General features: G+C 38.7%; 1 protein-coding gene across 4 annotated transcripts in view; it reads right to left on the bottom strand.

Annotated features, from left to right (window-relative positions):
* Positions 1-12,735, bottom strand: part of LOC149791595 (sialin-like) — an 83,538-nt gene extending 70,803 nt beyond the window's left edge. The window contains exons 1-2 of one of the 4 annotated variants that reach the window (XM_089970147.1): positions 12,611-12,735; positions 11,650-11,834 (exon numbers count right to left, since the gene is read on the bottom strand). The gene's annotated coding sequence lies outside the window, so the exon portion shown is untranslated. Of the gene's footprint in view, positions 1-2,482; positions 2,878-11,649; positions 11,901-12,610 lie in introns of those variants that run through there. The other 3 variants (XM_089970146.1, XM_089970145.1, XM_089970149.1) reach the window with 3 other exon arrangements.
* Positions 12,736-16,800: the final 4,065 nt, after the last annotated feature.

Here is a 16,800-nt window from a genome sequence, read left to right as displayed (position 1 = left end):
TATAGTTTATAAGTTGAATGTTGCCAATGAGTCCACTGTACTTCGTGAACTACGCGTAATGGAGATCTGATTTTAGTCAGATTGAAACTCGCTCATGCAAATATGGCAACCGTGTTATTAAAGAAACTACGTTTTGATTCTAAACGTCAACAAGTTGACAGCGTCGGTAACCCCCTTACGACAGCCAGGTTAGAATTTAGAAATCAATGAATGAAATAAATTAGTTTTGTGCATTTTTTTTATACAACTGAAGCATTTTGTTTTTAAAATCGGTAATAGGGTGTGGACAAACAAACGAGAAGGTGTGTGAATAATATCGTTTGGTAGATTGGTATTGATAATTTCGAACTTACGTCATCACTTGCATTCAACCAATCAAACACCGATATCTCAATCATTCGAGTAGGTGATTAACCTTTTTAATCCTTTTTGGCCTTTGTCTGGTAGTGGTTGTCAATAAATACTAACGTAGACAAAGAAAACAAAAGATGGATTAGATACCTTCAGGAACACTGACGAATATTCGAACACTATTTGAATACAATCCTCAAATATTAGAATACTATTTGAATACATTCCACTATATTCAAAAATGAAAATCTGGAATTGGTTGCAGATCTAAGAATATGTGGTCTGATACCTTTGATACTGTATAGCCATATGGGCGAGAGCATCGTGCGTTCCTAATGAAACCAGTATCTTAAAAAACACACAAATGGAAGATATTTACACCTGCACTCCGAAATGTAAACATTCTTTAGGTATACATGTAATCAAATTTGTATTAAAACTGCCAAAATACTCGTATGTAAATTCATTCAGCTGTAATGGATAAAGTACGTATGTCAGGTCGATGACCAACCGAATTTTGACCTTAGCCGGCAATCACGGAGTTTTTCACATATGTACTGTACCGCAATGTTTTTCTTTTATTATATAGTTTACCTGCAGTTCTGGTCTATTCGTGAACACTGCGTGACTCGGTGACTTAGTGTCTTTTCTCTCGATCGATAAATGTTTTAATGCAGATCACAGCTAACGTAAGGCATCCTTAGTTTAGTATCTTTCTGTTAAATTTTGCTATGCAAAATAAAATGACAGAGAAAAGTGACCGATTCCTACAACCTGTATCCAGTGATTATAGTCAACTATTCGAATTTGTTTTTATGCCCTCACTTACAAGTAGAAGGGAACTGGATGAGGGAGGATGAAAATCAACAGCAAAATATATGCATGTATTTATGATAAAAGATGAACTATGCTTGAATCTCTCTCTCTCTCTCTCTCTCTCTCTCTGACCGCTCCGGTGGCCAGTGGTTAGAGCGTCCGCCTAGGATGCGGGAGGTTGTGGGTTCGATCCCCGGCCGAGTCACGCCAAAGACTTACAAACATGGTACTAACAGCTGCCTCGGTTGAGAGTCAGTATTAATAGGTTAGTGTTAGACTGGTCGGTCTGGTGTCAGGATAATGTGACTGGGTGGGACATCATGCTACATGTCTGCGGCATGATGCCACAGTGCTAGACATAATAAGCTATCACTCCCTCGAAAGTAACAATCATTTTAAACATAATTAAATACCAAATCCTTATTTTGTATGTGGCAGGCATCATGGGATGATGCTGTAAATAAAAACCTCCATGTGGCCAAACCCTCTTTATGCAAATCGTCTCCTTCAACTGAAACATCAAGAAGGGAGGATTGGTCAGAATTACATAACCCACTCCTACACATTAAAACGTGAAGACCCACCTGAACACGTTTTGTTTTTTTCTTTTGTAATGACCCGTTCGCTGTGAAGCACGCTATAATATATTGTTTTGGTTTCCAACCTATATGCGATCGTTACTACAAATTTCATCATATGAAATATTTTCTTGAATTAACATTTATCCTGAAAAAAAGCTTGGGAGCAAACAAAATTATCTATCACACTTTATAAACGCCATTTAAATTTCCGTCATATTTTATCCCCGCAATCTCATCATTGTTTTTTCCCTACTTTTACTAGATGGTTATTAACCTTTTTGTACAAGCATTCATCATATGGCCTTTTCTGTGGAGCTTTATAGTTTTATAGTGCAGGTACGACGTGAACCCCAATCAACCATCCAAATGTTCCAGCATATCCTCTCCTATGTTGCAACAAAATAACACATCTCGACACTTTTTCTGGCTACCCTCGTCTGTCCCACCGTCCCATTTCCCCCTGGGGATGGACACCGCATTTCTAAAACAAAAATAACATGGGCGAAAAGGAGTAAATATTCAGTGAAGTACAGAAAAGTGTTGAATACGAGAGTCGTTGATCAAGCAAGCCTCTTAAACGACCTCTTATAACGACCACTGAATTAAATCGTCGGTCCCTTAACACTCGGGTTTGATCGACAGCCGTTTTCTTAATTTGGTCAAGAAAGTAACGAAATCCTAAATGCGTACACATATTTGTAAAAATGACATTATAAAGGTAAAACACATCCTACCTGGTGATACAGTCGCGTTTTCGTTGTGAATGCAATGTTCCAAGTAGCAATTCCGGATCCTTATTAAACATATGGTTGCTAGCAATAATCGTAATCCCTTCAATCTGTAACAAATTCCAACTGCCTGTATTTTATAGCACATACACTCAATGTGGGGGATGAAGACACGCGGTATCCGCACTATACCGGCATACTGACACTGTGCATGCCATTTAGCACATACCCTTTGCCAATGCCTTGCATCATATCATTTGCTCGGTACGGGAATTCCGGAACACTTCAAGGTTGTTTGAAGGTTGCGCGTATTGACCTTAAAATAAGGCATAGGGCAGGGGACTTTGTCATGTATTGCGAGGATACGAGTAACTCGGTTTACGACAGATGAGCTGTTAACTGTCATACATATGTGGTATCATACATGATTTAAACTGGTGGAACCTGGTTAAGTGTGCTTTTGTGTTTTTAGGCTGGCCATAAATAAATTCTATTTTTAACATCAATTGATTTTCAACACAGATGCGTAGTGCGGTAGGCCCCAATAACCTGTCTGAGTGCATGTACTGTAAGGTGGGGCGTTAAAAAGGGTTTTGGTTGACAAGAATGATAGAAAAGCATCACTTTTTTGTTGTTAGTGTAGTCGTACTCGTTTTCGTGTGTGTGTGTGTGTTTGTGTGTTGGGTTTTTAAGTAGCTTTAGCCGTTTTAGTCACATCGCTACGATGTTTGTAGTGTGGCAGTTTATAATGATGTCTAGCACTCACATCTAACCACATTATCCTGACACCAGTCCTTTTTTTTTTTTTACAAGACTTTCGTATGACTTGACCGGGGTCCGAACCCGCAACCTCTTGCATCCGAGACCTACGCTCTAACCACTGAGGCGACCAGAACGGTCTACTAGTTTTCGTCATTGATATCAGATTATGATGATCATAATAAAACCATTTCAGTGAAACTTTATAAAGGAACCCCAAAGATATTTAAAAAATTGTCAGTTTTAGATAATTTTCCTTTAAAACATAAGTTTAATATTTAAAGGAAATGAAGGAATGGGTTTCTTTAATACTGTTCTCAGTAAGCAGGTTTTCATTACATTGATGTATCCGTTAAGACAGGTTTTGTTATTATTATTATTTGTTTGGTTTAGTCGAAACAGTATGTGTAACAAAAGCATAAAATATACAAAACCGAATAAAATTGTTGATGAACTAACAATATAAAGAATAGTACTGATTATTGTATTAAGCTATATTTTGTTTAAGTACACGTATCTTAATAAATATAGACTTTAGTATGTCAATTCATGCATTAACAAGGTAGTTTTTCACGCAAATATATGTATTTGTCACGAACAAGTCATCCTTTATCGTTAATATTTACTTCGAGAAGATTTCTTTACTTAATGACACGTGTACCCTGGTCGAACATATCTCAGATGGGTCATTTCGATAGAGATGTTTTCATCTTTTGTTTAGCTGGGGTTGTGTCGTTCCAAGCACTGATTTTAATTTTGTGCAAATGAAAAATAAGTCCCCTTGTACACCTTTTATTTGTAGAATAAGAGAACATTTTACATAAAAGGATTGTCACAATCTGACACATTGTACAGAAAAGATCATTACATTAAGTGTAAAGCTGATCGATATATACCTAAATTACTTATATAAACAGTAATTGAGATATGTTCGTTACCTTACTGCATGCATGTGCGACATATGACCCGATCTGGTTGTATCCAGTTAAATACATCATGGGGCGTGTCTTTAAAAATAAATTTTCTCAAACGCGCCCTGGAGGAAGTTCCAAATGCATGCCTTCTAGTGGCTCTACTGCATACATTTTCAAAACTTTGACTTTACTTTCATTTTCTGTTTCATTAGAAATGTCGATAAATGTTGAAATTAAGCATATGTTCGATCTAACAAAGCTGCAAATCTGATTTGAAGACGGCTAAACTTCGACGCACGTAGGCTTTCCTCGTCTAAAGATAGACCTTGGCGACGCCAATATGATCACGTGACAAATCAACCTTTTACATGTATTCTAAAGCGTATACGGCGTGAAAGTGGATTGTTAGTGCTTTCACGTTAATGTATGTCATAATACAAGACATACTTCTGTCGTGGATGGGATGAAATAGTTTTAATACATATTAACGTGCTCTCCCTAAAGCAAGGGAGTTTTAATATGCAACTTTAGAGAAGTGGATAAAGCAAGTGTAATGTGGAGCATGAAAGTGTTCCAGATTCAAAGCTTACGTTATATCAATAATAAAAAGACGAGCCCTCTATTTTTTTATTTATTTGTTACCCATATTCATCCATATTGCAAGTCTAATGTTCTTAAGTGTGATATGGATTTTCAACGTAGCTTTGTCAAATTTTCAGTCATATCGCTACCATGTCTGCAATGTGGTTGTTTACAGTGATGTCTAGCACTGGGGCATCATGCCGCATCATGTCCCACCCAGTCACATTATCCTGACACCAGGCCAAGCAGTGCTGAAACTAACCTCTTAATGCCGAGCGCCTACCGAGGCAACAGTTAGTACCATTTTAAAATCTTTGGTATGACTCGGCCGGGGTTCGAACCCGCGACCTCCCCGCATCCGAGGCGGACGCTCGAACAACTAGGCCACCGGAGCAGTACATCAACAATTACGTGCTATTGAAATTAATGGAAAGTTATGTTAAGAAATAAATCTTCAGAAAAAATAGCATGTGTGCATGATCTTCCTGTTTATGCGATTATAATTCTATACTGTACTGCCACAGCTGCATGAACAGAAAATTTATGAAAATTCCATGAAAAAGGTGGCTAAGCTGCATATGCTCACCACACCAACTATTTCGCATTAGTGTCACTTGGGTTCTTGGCAAAAGCATGTACAGAAACCCTCTCAAAATCTACAACTTTGATTTGAAGCTCGCACCAAACAATGAGATCTGACAGGACATCGCTAATTTAAGTAACAAGAGTACCACTCCGGTCGCCTAGTGGTTAGAGCGTCCGCGTCGGATGCGGGAGGTCGTGGGTTCGATCCCCGGCCGAGTCATACAAAAGACTTACAAAAATGGTACTAACAACTGCCACGCTTGGCGCACATCATTAAGAGGTTAGTGTTAGGACTGGTCGGCCTGGTGTCAGGATAATGTGACTGGGTGGGACATCATGCTACATGTCTGCGGCATGATGCCCCAGTGCTAGACATCACTATAAACTGCTACACTGCAGACATCGTAGCGAAATGACTGAACATTGTTTAAAGCTACGTTAAAAATCCAAATCACACACACACACACACACGAGTACCACACAGCAAAGTATATACCCATCTTGTGCCATTTTCCCTACCAATGTCTATGATCTTCAAACTACATACCTGCCAGCTGCATCATGAAGTGTGAAACTGAATAACATTTCATCAAAATAGATGAAGTAGTTAAAAAGTGACAGCCTTGATAAGGAAGCAGGCCACTGACTTCCCTTGTGTTTGACCTGAACTTTTGGGGCAGAGGATGTGACTCTGAATACATGAGATACTATTAAATCTAGATTCACAGCAGCCTAAGGTTGCATCAAATACCTTCTTTGGTTCAAATATTATACATGTACGTGGACAAATGTTGCTAATATATAATTTCCCAAATGGTGACCTTAGGCTTGATAATGAAGTCTAAAAGTCATCCTCAAGAAAATATATTTTAAAAAAATCATATAGTAATAATTTCCCTAGCTTTATTGTGAACTTAACCTAGTGGCAGGGGATCTCTACATGGTATGTGACACACGGTCTAGTTATGACGTATACATGAGCAGAGTGTCACGAATTCTCTCCAGCTATGACAAAGCTGTGGGCTACACATGGATGGAATGATTGCGTGCGTGAAGTGTCGAATTTTAAATTACAGAAAATGTTCAAGTTGAATGCACTAAGCATTAAAATCTGATCACATTAGTAGCGTAGTGGGATTTTCTAGGGCAAATGAGAAATATATAATCAAAACAGGGGGTTGTACTTTGGGGCAGTGGATGGGGGTTGTACCATAGGGCAAATGATAACAAAGAAGGAAAAACACCCTGGGACGATATAGGGCAATTGAATATGGGGAATTTTAACATGGGTGGGACTATAGAGGGACAATGGATTGGGACTGTCTAGGGACAATGGGAATTTAACATGGTGGGACTGTTTAGGGACAGTGAGAATTTAACATGGTGGGACTGTCAGAGACAATGGGAATTTAACATGGTGGGACTGTTTAGGGACAGTGAGAATTTAACATGGTGGGACTGTCAGAGACAATGGGAATTTAACATGGTGGGACTGTTTAGGGACAGTGAGAATTTAACATGGTGGGACTGTCAGAGACAATGGGAATTTAACATGGTGGGACTGTTTAGGGACAGTGAGAATTTAACATGGTGGGACTGTCAGAGACAATGGGAATTTAACATGGGAGATTTATATAACACAGACAAGAGACAAACACTGATACAACATTTAAAAGTTTTTTTGGTGGGGGGGTGAGTTAGGCAAGAAAGTCAGTTTCTTTTCGAGGCCAATGAGGGAACCTGAAAGGGGCCTTTGACTTCTTCTATTTCCTTCACTTCTTCAGCCATCTCCTGACCTTTCCCACTATTCCTGTCTTCTTCTTCTTTTGGGACTCTGGCATCCAGTCAGGGTGGTCCATGGCTTTAAACTTGTTCTGGATTTTGATCCAGTTATGGGTCAGCCTCTCAAACTCTTCCTTTTTCTTTATATTTTCTCTTTCTTTTCTTTCCTTTAACCAACTTTCCTTGATCTTCTTCACTTCTATATCTATCACCTTTCTCATCTGTTCTTCCTCTTTCTTCAGTTGTTCACGACCCCTTTTGACAAAGGACCACTCTGACCATTGCTCTATCTCTTTAAAATAACATCTTACTTCTATTACCTTATCCATAGCTTCTTTCATTATCCCCACTCTGACATGGGTGGGGGGATTAATTAATCCTCTCAACATCTTCACTTCTTCTTCTATTATCCCCTCTATCATCTCCCTGGCTAATTTCAGTTGGTTAACATAGTCAAGGCTCTTTGGTAACATCCATTCTCTTTCAGTTATTTGAACTGCATATTCACCATCCACCACCCAAAAGTAACTATTTCTTAAATCACTGAACAAAGCTGACACTGCCATCTACTCTGCTTATTCTGTAGAATGGCGCGAACGACGAACGCTTTGAGTTTCTATATCTAAATCACGGACGCGAAGGAAAACATCCCCTATTTTTTCTCTTCTCATATTATTATCCACACAGAGGTGAGGAGACAAATAACTAACCACAATCTACTATCCACACACGCGCAGAAGCCAAATCAAACTCCAAACTCTACCATCCACACACGTCAAGAAACAGAAACAAACCCACCATTTACTATCCACATACGCGGAAATGCCAAATCAAACCCAAAATCTACCATCCACACATGGGAGAAGCTAAAAACGTAACCACAATCTACTATCCACACACGCGCAGAAGCCAAATCAAACTCCAAACTCTACCATCCACACACGTCAAGAAACAGAAACAAACCCACCATTTACTATCCACACACGCGGAGATGCCAAATCAAACCCAAAATCTACCATCCACACATGGGAGAAGCTAAAAACATAACCACAATCTACTATCCACACACGAGAAGAAGCCAAATCAAACCCAAAATCTACCATCCACACACGCCAAGAAGCAGAAACAAACCCACCATTTACTATCCACACACGCGGAGATGCCAAATCAAACCCAAAATCTACCATCCACACCCGGGAGAAGGTAAAAACATAACCACAATCTACTATCCACACACAGAGAAGCAGAAACAACCATACTATACTATTCACACACGGGAAGGTTTAAAAAAACAACAACATACTCAGTACTATCTACACAAACGTACTTTAGCGCTTAAAAAACCCAATAATCTACCATCCACACAAACGTACTTGAGCGCTTACAAACACATACGAACACAAACACAATCACATCAGGAAAGGAGTAAGTGTTTATAATCACACTACTCCACATTCACACTTTGGCAAATTGAATAGTGTTTCTTTTCTAGATTTTTGGTTAGCCCTGAAAAGGGCTGTTTTTCTGGAACTGCAGATGAACCTGGCTTTTGGTGGCACCTTTCTGGTCTGGCACCACAGACACAATATCGTCTCCAATCATTGTTCCAATTCACTCATTGTGATTTAAATTTTTCGCAAGCACAGACTGGACATTCTTGTACTATCTAGGTTATTATTAGTCCGAGTTTCCTCTGACCCTTGCCACCCCATTTTAAAGAATGCTATGATCGAAATTTCTGAAAAAATAAATATTATTCCTATCGATTTCATGCAGTTATATCTCAATGAAAGGTCGTTCAAGTTTGCTGGGCTGGCTAGTAAGCGGCTACCCCATGCCGACACCAAATGGTGTCGGCGAATTCCAACTTTTCGATAGGGAATGCGCTCTGACCATACACCCCAACATAAATGTCCAAATATAAAAAATGGGGTGGCAAGGGTCAGAGGAAACTCAGAATAGATTATTAATAATCCAGCGTTTGTATAATGGTTTTGAGACTCCCCTCTTTCTCTCCTTTCGGGGGCCCCGAGTGGCCGAGTGGTCTAAAGCGCTCTCCGTTACGGATCACTGCAATCTCGCCTCTGTCTGCGTGGGTTCGAGTCTAGGATTCGGTAATGTGGGTATGTGAGAAAGCTTGCCAGTAACTTCTTGTGGGTCGGTGGTTCTTTCTGGGGTTTTCCCGGGTTCCTCCTCCACCATGAAAACTGGCCGCCATGTATAGCCTATCGTGTGCTGCAAAATGGCGTTAAACCCTACAACAACAACAACCTTCTCTCCTTTCAAATTGCTTTAAGTCACTTTCCATATATGTTGGAAGCACCTAGCTCCATTTTATACTCTGCATTGTCGTTTGATTCTTCTTTCTCCAGCTTCGTGATCAAACTAATTCCGTCTGTACAAGCGGATTTTCACCCAAAACAACATTTTTTCTTCCGCAATATGATTAAAATCAGATCTCCACAATCCTACATGGTGACCTATGGAATTCTCAGTCCACTTATTTTTAGTAGCCTATGAGATAAAGCATTACATATTAGTGTTAGGGGGCTTTGCAGTTATAACGATGTATTCCATATGAAGTGTCACTCTCACACCTTTGAAAGTTGTGATTTGATTGGTGAACTATAGGGTCAACAGAACATGACTTCTTATTGGTGTCCATCAGATCTCTACTGAGGAATGTGAAGATCAGATTTTAATCAGATTGGGCATGCGCGTCTTCGATAATATTAATGTTTATATGGAATCATTAGCTTCTATGGTAACAGCCGCATTTGTTCGAATCTGAAAACTTTATTCCTGTGCGATATTTATAGAATTCAAAACCAACATATTTCTTCTTTTAAGATATAATTTGATTGTTTATGAAATTCCAAAAGTTTACATGTACTTTATGGTTAGATTTTGTTTTTACAAACAAACACTCCTTTTGAGTTACAAGGAATTAATTTTTTTTCTTCATATTTTGCAATATTGTCCTTTAATGAAATTGAAGGTTAATTTTTGGTTTTGCTTTGGTCTAGTGTTTCACGGCAAAACAACACAAGTAGGTTATGTAGTGATGAGGCAGTTGGAATAAAGTGCCTTGCCCAAATTCATAGTTGAGACCCTGGGAGGCCCACAGGGGCTCGTATCGTTGCTTACAACTGCCCTGTCATACGTGTACTATATATAATAACTACAAGGGAGGACACTTCTCTCCTTTCTCGCGCGACCCATTTAAGAATACACATTGTTATTTCAAACTACATTTCGGGTAGCGTAATAAATTTGGTACCGATTCTCAGGCATTTGACTTTGTATGCGTATCCAAAGTCTGGCTTATTATCACACCTTTAAGGAATGCCAGACTATTTTTCCAAGCTGCTGCTCGACATGGCCGTGATCGCGCCATCTTAATATACAAGTGAGATCCCGCTGAATGAAATACTGTCCTCTCATTGGTTAAAAGAAAATGACGTCCTGTATTTATTTATAACTTACTTCAGCTGACCAATAAGAAGGTAGTATTCCATTCAGCGCGTTGTTCTTGCATATTAAGCGGGCTAAACATCGGTACCAAATTTATTACGCTACGCGAAATGTAGCTTGAAATAACAGCGTTTATTCTTGAATGGGTCGCCCGAGAAAGGAGAGAAGTGTCCATTCATGTAGTTATTATATAGTACATATATGACAGGTCAATTGTAAGCAAGGATACGAGCCCCTGTGGGGAGGTCCAGTGGTCTAAAGTGCTCGCCTTTACCGACCGCTGAAATCTCTTTCTGGCCGCGAGGGAGGGTTCGATTCTCGGCCTCGGCCTATATATGTGTATGAGAAAGCTGCCAGTAGCTTCCCGTGGGTCGGTGGTTATTACCGGGATTTTCCCGGATTCTTCCTCCACCAGTTATGCTCTCACCCATACTTAGCCTTTCTTGCGCTGAAAATGGCACAAAACCCCAAAGCAACAACATGGACATAGCTGGACTGAAGCAATGGTAGTATTTGGACCAGCACGTTCGGCACGCTATGTTTGACTAACTGTGCAAGAATTTTGTACTGGACTGTAGATAGATAGATAGAAACAAAGAAAGATAGATAGATACATAGATACATAGATAGATAGATGCATAGATAGATAGACAGATTGTAGCGGTTTGCTACTGGTGGTGTGGTATTATGAGATTATACCTTCTTTCCAGGTGTCCGCTTTATTTGGCTATCGTTATCTAGAGGGTGATCGCCCTCGGTATTGTTGCCCGGATCGAGTAAATATTAAAATAAAGTATGAAATTAAAGATGGAATAAATCGAGACCTGAGCAGATATATAGAACAGAATGACACGAGCCCCCGTACATGGAAAAACAAAAAATTAATCAATTACATAAACAACTGGGATAATACATTACCTTTGGAAGATACGCTTCTTTCTGGAATAAACCTTTCACCGATTTTCAAACACAAATATATTTATACAAATAAATAGCCGATCTGTTTTAAATGATATAATTAGATCATCATATAATCGAGTGAAAGATCGAAGTCATTGCATTGTACAACTTCATAACCTGCTTATTCCGGTCCTCTCTGAGTTCACTATGGTGGTTCCTCTAGGTCCCTTCGCTTTTTCTCTTTTCCGACCTCCCTACTGCCTCGCCTCTTTTCGCCCCTTTAAACGTTGTGTGTGTAGGTGGATACGTAAGTAGATACTTCAGTTGATACTTCCGTGGATACGTCCGTGGAGCTACTTCCCCTTAAAAAATAAATTGACCTACTGGGAACAGATCATTACTCCCCTCTCGTTATGTCAGATATCGTTCTATCGGAAAAAATAGAGTTTCACAAGATTAATGTACTTCCTAATGGCTATTTCATTACTGATTCCCCTTAACATTACACGAGACATAACGGTGCCGTTCTCGTCTCAATTACACAAATGAATGAATGAAATTCATTACATGACGAATCTACTTTATTTCCAGCGAATAAAGACATTCAAGTCTTAGCATACATGAAATCATCTAAGATCGGCGAATTCAACGGATTCTCGTAACTCATATCAACTAAAGTAATGCATGAAATCATAGAATACCCAATTCCTATACAAACAAGACGACAAATGCAAACAATTCGAAAAAAACTCATATAAAGACGATCATTGTACGGATTCAGATAGACAAACTCAAACACACTTACACTCATTTCAAGAGAATTGATCGACTGCTTTAAACAAATAAATTCATGCATATATAAACAATTAAATTCAAGCAAATTATTATATTGGTATCAACGAACTACACACACACACACACACACACACATGCTACATGTATGCGGCATGATGCCCCACTGCTAGACATCACTATAAACTGTCATACTGCAGACAGCGTAGCGAAATGACTGAACATTGTTTAAAACTACGTTAAAAATCCAAATCACACACACACACACACGAGTACCACACAGCAAAGTATATACCCATCTTGTGCCATTTTCCCTACCAATGTCTATGATCTTCAATCTACATACCTGCCAGCTGCATCATGAAGTGTGAAACTGAATAACATTTCATCAAAATAGATGAAGTAGTTAAAAAGTGACAGCCTTGATAAGGAAGCAGGCCACTGACTTCCCTTGTGTTTGACCTGAACTTTTGGGGCAGAGGATGTGACTCTGAATACATGAGATACTATTAAATCTAGATTCACAGCAGCCTAAGGTTGCATCAAATACCTTCTTTGGTTCAAATATTATACATATACGTGGACAAATGCTGATAATATATAATTTCCCAAATGGTGACCTTAGGCTTGATAATGAAGTCTAAAAGTCATCCTCAAGAAAATATATTTTAAAAAAAATCATATAGTAATAATTTCCTTAGCTTTATTGTGAACTTAACCTAGTGGCAGGGGATCTCTACATGGTATGTGACACACGGTCTAGTTATGACGTATACATGAGCAGAGTGTCACGAATTCTCTCCAGCTATGACAAAGCTGTGGGCTACACATGGATGGAATGACAGAGGGATGGAATGATTGCGTGTGTGAAATGTCGAAATTTAAATTACAGAAAATGTTAAAGTTGAATGTACTGAGCATTTAAGCCATACAACTCTTTGTGAAGAGTCACTTCGACCTTTCTTCGTTCATCTCTCCCTCCCCCCCCCCCCCATATGAGTGTAAACTTCAAAGGGACATCATTCCGGATCATTGAAATTGACCGGGGTACCTGAACATGGTCCTTAGAAAGGAAACATTTGAGACACCAACCCTAACTACTTGGTAGGAACCTATGTCCACTTATCATTTTTCAAAGGGAAATTGTCACGCACTGTCGTTCACAGAATCAGAGCCGTCTAAACCTGACGAAAGGAATTATTTCGTTGGGAAAAATTAGGGACCGCAGCCAACAATTGGGCAGAATAAATTAGGGCGTGCACTTTAGAGCAATCAGACTTTAAAGTGACGACCTTAGTCGAAATTCTTTAGTCTGAAAATTTCCTGGAAGAGGAAACTTAGTTTCGACTCCTTGGAAAGCATAAAGAGATTAGTGCTTTCCTCGTAAAACAAGAAAGGGACCAGGTTGTCTTCTTGTGAAAAGAAAGACATGTGTAGTGCTAGGACGCACACGTTCTGAAAGAGAACAGCTAGAATTGTTATGCAATTTACCTTTTACTTATACAGTTATTAGCTCATTGGTAGAGTTGACCTCATGCGATCCAAATGTTCATATGTGTAGGATTTCATAGGGTTATATGAAATAATTTCCTTTGTTTGTTAGGACGATACAGATATCATGTAGTAACATATGTAAAATAATATGGTAATTTAAGACTTGCCGCTGGAAAGCGATGTCATGTCTCAATTTCCTACCGTACTAAGTCAGAACTGACGCAGTGTGTGATATTAACATGCTCTGAATAACCTAAGTGAATTGTATGCACCTCTAGAGAGTGGGGTATACAGAATTATGGGGTAATTTTGTCATTTAAGGAACAGCTTTCTGAGATAAAGACGAGACAGTCTGGAGACAGAAGTACGTGGAAAGAAAGAAGGACGAGGTCAGAATAAAAGGACCAGGAAGTCCATGAAGGGGCAAAACATAGAGCTTAGGAAGGATGAACTAGGAGACGTTTGATATACGGTCAGACAGGAAGGTGGTGCGAATCGTTCGTGGACATTGCGCTTTTTTCACCTCTCGTTATGATGATGAAATAAATCCAAATTAGGCAAACATGTTAAATTATACTGATATAACAACTTGAATTGGAATTACCGTTATTAATTTGTTCTGATTAAATTTGTTATTTTCTTGTCAAAAGGGGGCTCGTATTGTTTTGTTTCTTCCCAGTATTCTCGCTCAGTTCTCTGTTGAAATTCCATTCTTCTTTCACTCCCGCCGGGCTATACTATCGAGGGAGGTCATCCTCTAGATAACGCCAACCAAATCCAATTAACCACCCCTCTTACTAAGAGAGCGACGTTAGAGCGTGGAAGTTGTAAAATAATGCATAAATAGTTAACATGACGCCATTTTTTCTTGGCTTGATACTGACCTTGAGAAATTAATGAAAGAATGTTATGCAACACACTCTGTATCACATACATCCATTTTTCATAATATCTTAAACAGCTTCAGAGCTACAACCGGGATATATAAAAAATTAGTGAACATGTTAATATTTAAGTGGCATATAAAACACCGTCATATCATCATGGATATAAGCATATTCAGTTTCATGTCTCTAGCATGGGCTTTTAGTTCAAGATTTGACCAAAACTATATACATATTGGCATGCAACCATAAGTTTGTGACTAAGATTATGAAAGTTGCAAATAGTATGTAAAACTTTATAGTGTTGGATTACACTACTTTCAATGGCTTAAAGTTACAGCCAAAATATCATAAGAAATTAGCGGTAGCCTTGCGATTACTGTCACCTTAACTTCGCAGAATCGAGTACAACACGCACCATCCAAAATATTCCCTTTTCATTACTTTAACAGTTTCTTTACTAAAGCCTAACCATGAAAAATAGCATTCATCTTTTAAACAAGATTATAAAAGTGTGTTATTTGATATGACAATTAGGCCATAGTTCATGAATTACATTTGTTTAATCTCAATCTCCTATATAATTTGTGAGCTACAGGCTAAACGCAAAGGCAGATAATGTTTAAAAATGGTCTAAATGTTAATGAAAATTTTTGAAAATAAATTATGCCTTCAGTAGTTACAATTTAAACGTAAGTTTAATAAAACTAACTTCGATGACTTTGAAATGACAGCCCTTATGTAGAAAGTGAGTAAACTTCGCACTTGAATTTGATCTTGCTGATAGGACCGTGTTGTTGATGCAGCTATATGAAGTTTTATATGTCTATTAGTTTATTTAAAAGTTTGCAAGTTACAACTCCAAACCAATATGGTAATATCCACCTCTTACCTTCAAATTAGAAGAATAATAGTGGCAAATATTACACCCTTGTCTTATACCATTGCTTTTATCAAACTCCGAGTTACATACAGCGTACTAAATGCATCCTTAGTCTGTGACCTTAACTTTCAAGAACGCACTCTCTAGGTCTGATGTATAAATTTATAAACCATCATCCAGCCAATAAGTTGGTTGTAAACTTTCCAAGCATAATAATTTGGGAAGATATAGTACAAAATTACACACGTATCCATGCACCCTGATTCCACGTTTTCTTCAAAATGCGTGTACACGGGATACACGGTGTCACTTGCAAGTACAATTTTCAAACCTGATGATTGCTTGCATCACCATCATCAAAATTCCGTGTAATCCCAAGTGAGATACAGGAAGAAAACTATCACTAGGTCAATGCCATGACACTGAATACCATCACGCTTCCAATCTATACAGCCAAGGGTACGGCCTGGTCCAGGGGCAAATTTTCTATACTGTAAATGTGTATTTCTCTTTTCATATCCAGTTTCCATGTTATGGGCAACGGTTAAGTTCCCAACCACATGGGCACAACCTAGGCTCTGTACTGGACATACCGGGTATGTCTAATTTTGTTTCCTCGTACCATTCAAACATATATCTAGTTATAGGATGGGGACCCTAGGTCTTCTTCCCCAGGGTCTGTACTGGAAATGTGTCTGTTTTCTTTTCATGTCCTTCAACCAATAAATGATTAGAATGTATGGAACGCAACTGTTTTCCAAGTTATAACTCAGGGGCAAGTCCACAATCTAAGGGACACGCCCCACAGTCCGTATTTGTCTGCCTTGTGTCCTTCAGACCCGTATATGGTTAATGACAAGGGATCTCAACAGTGTATATTTTATGACCCAGGTACAGCATACCATCCTTGGGGTAAGACCAGAGAATACAACCCAGAAGCCCAATGCATATGTCACAGACCTGACATTGAAGATGACACAAACCAACTTTTAGATTTCTACCCACAATACTTGAAATATAACAAAAATAAAAATAATACTCAACCATCCATTTCAGCCCACTGAGTATATATAGAGACTACCCAAATCACATTCCTAAGTTTCAAGTCTGTGTCTTTAATGTGTAGGGGATACACTATATTGCTAATAGAGGAACAGAAAGACAGACAGACAGGAGGACATAATATCCCACATTTTTAAAAGATGCATGAGGATGAAAGTCACTGTGATCTTTTTAACTTAAACATTGTGGCTGTCAATGATAATTTTGAAAAGA

Source organism: Sinohyriopsis cumingii, chromosome 9 (genome assembly GCF_028554795.1).
Source record: "Sinohyriopsis cumingii isolate HCF-2022 chromosome 9, ASM2855479v2, whole genome shotgun sequence".
Classification (NCBI taxonomy): domain Eukaryota; kingdom Metazoa; phylum Mollusca; class Bivalvia; order Unionida; family Unionidae; genus Sinohyriopsis; species Sinohyriopsis cumingii.
This window is presented reverse-complemented; position numbering and strand designations above follow the sequence as displayed.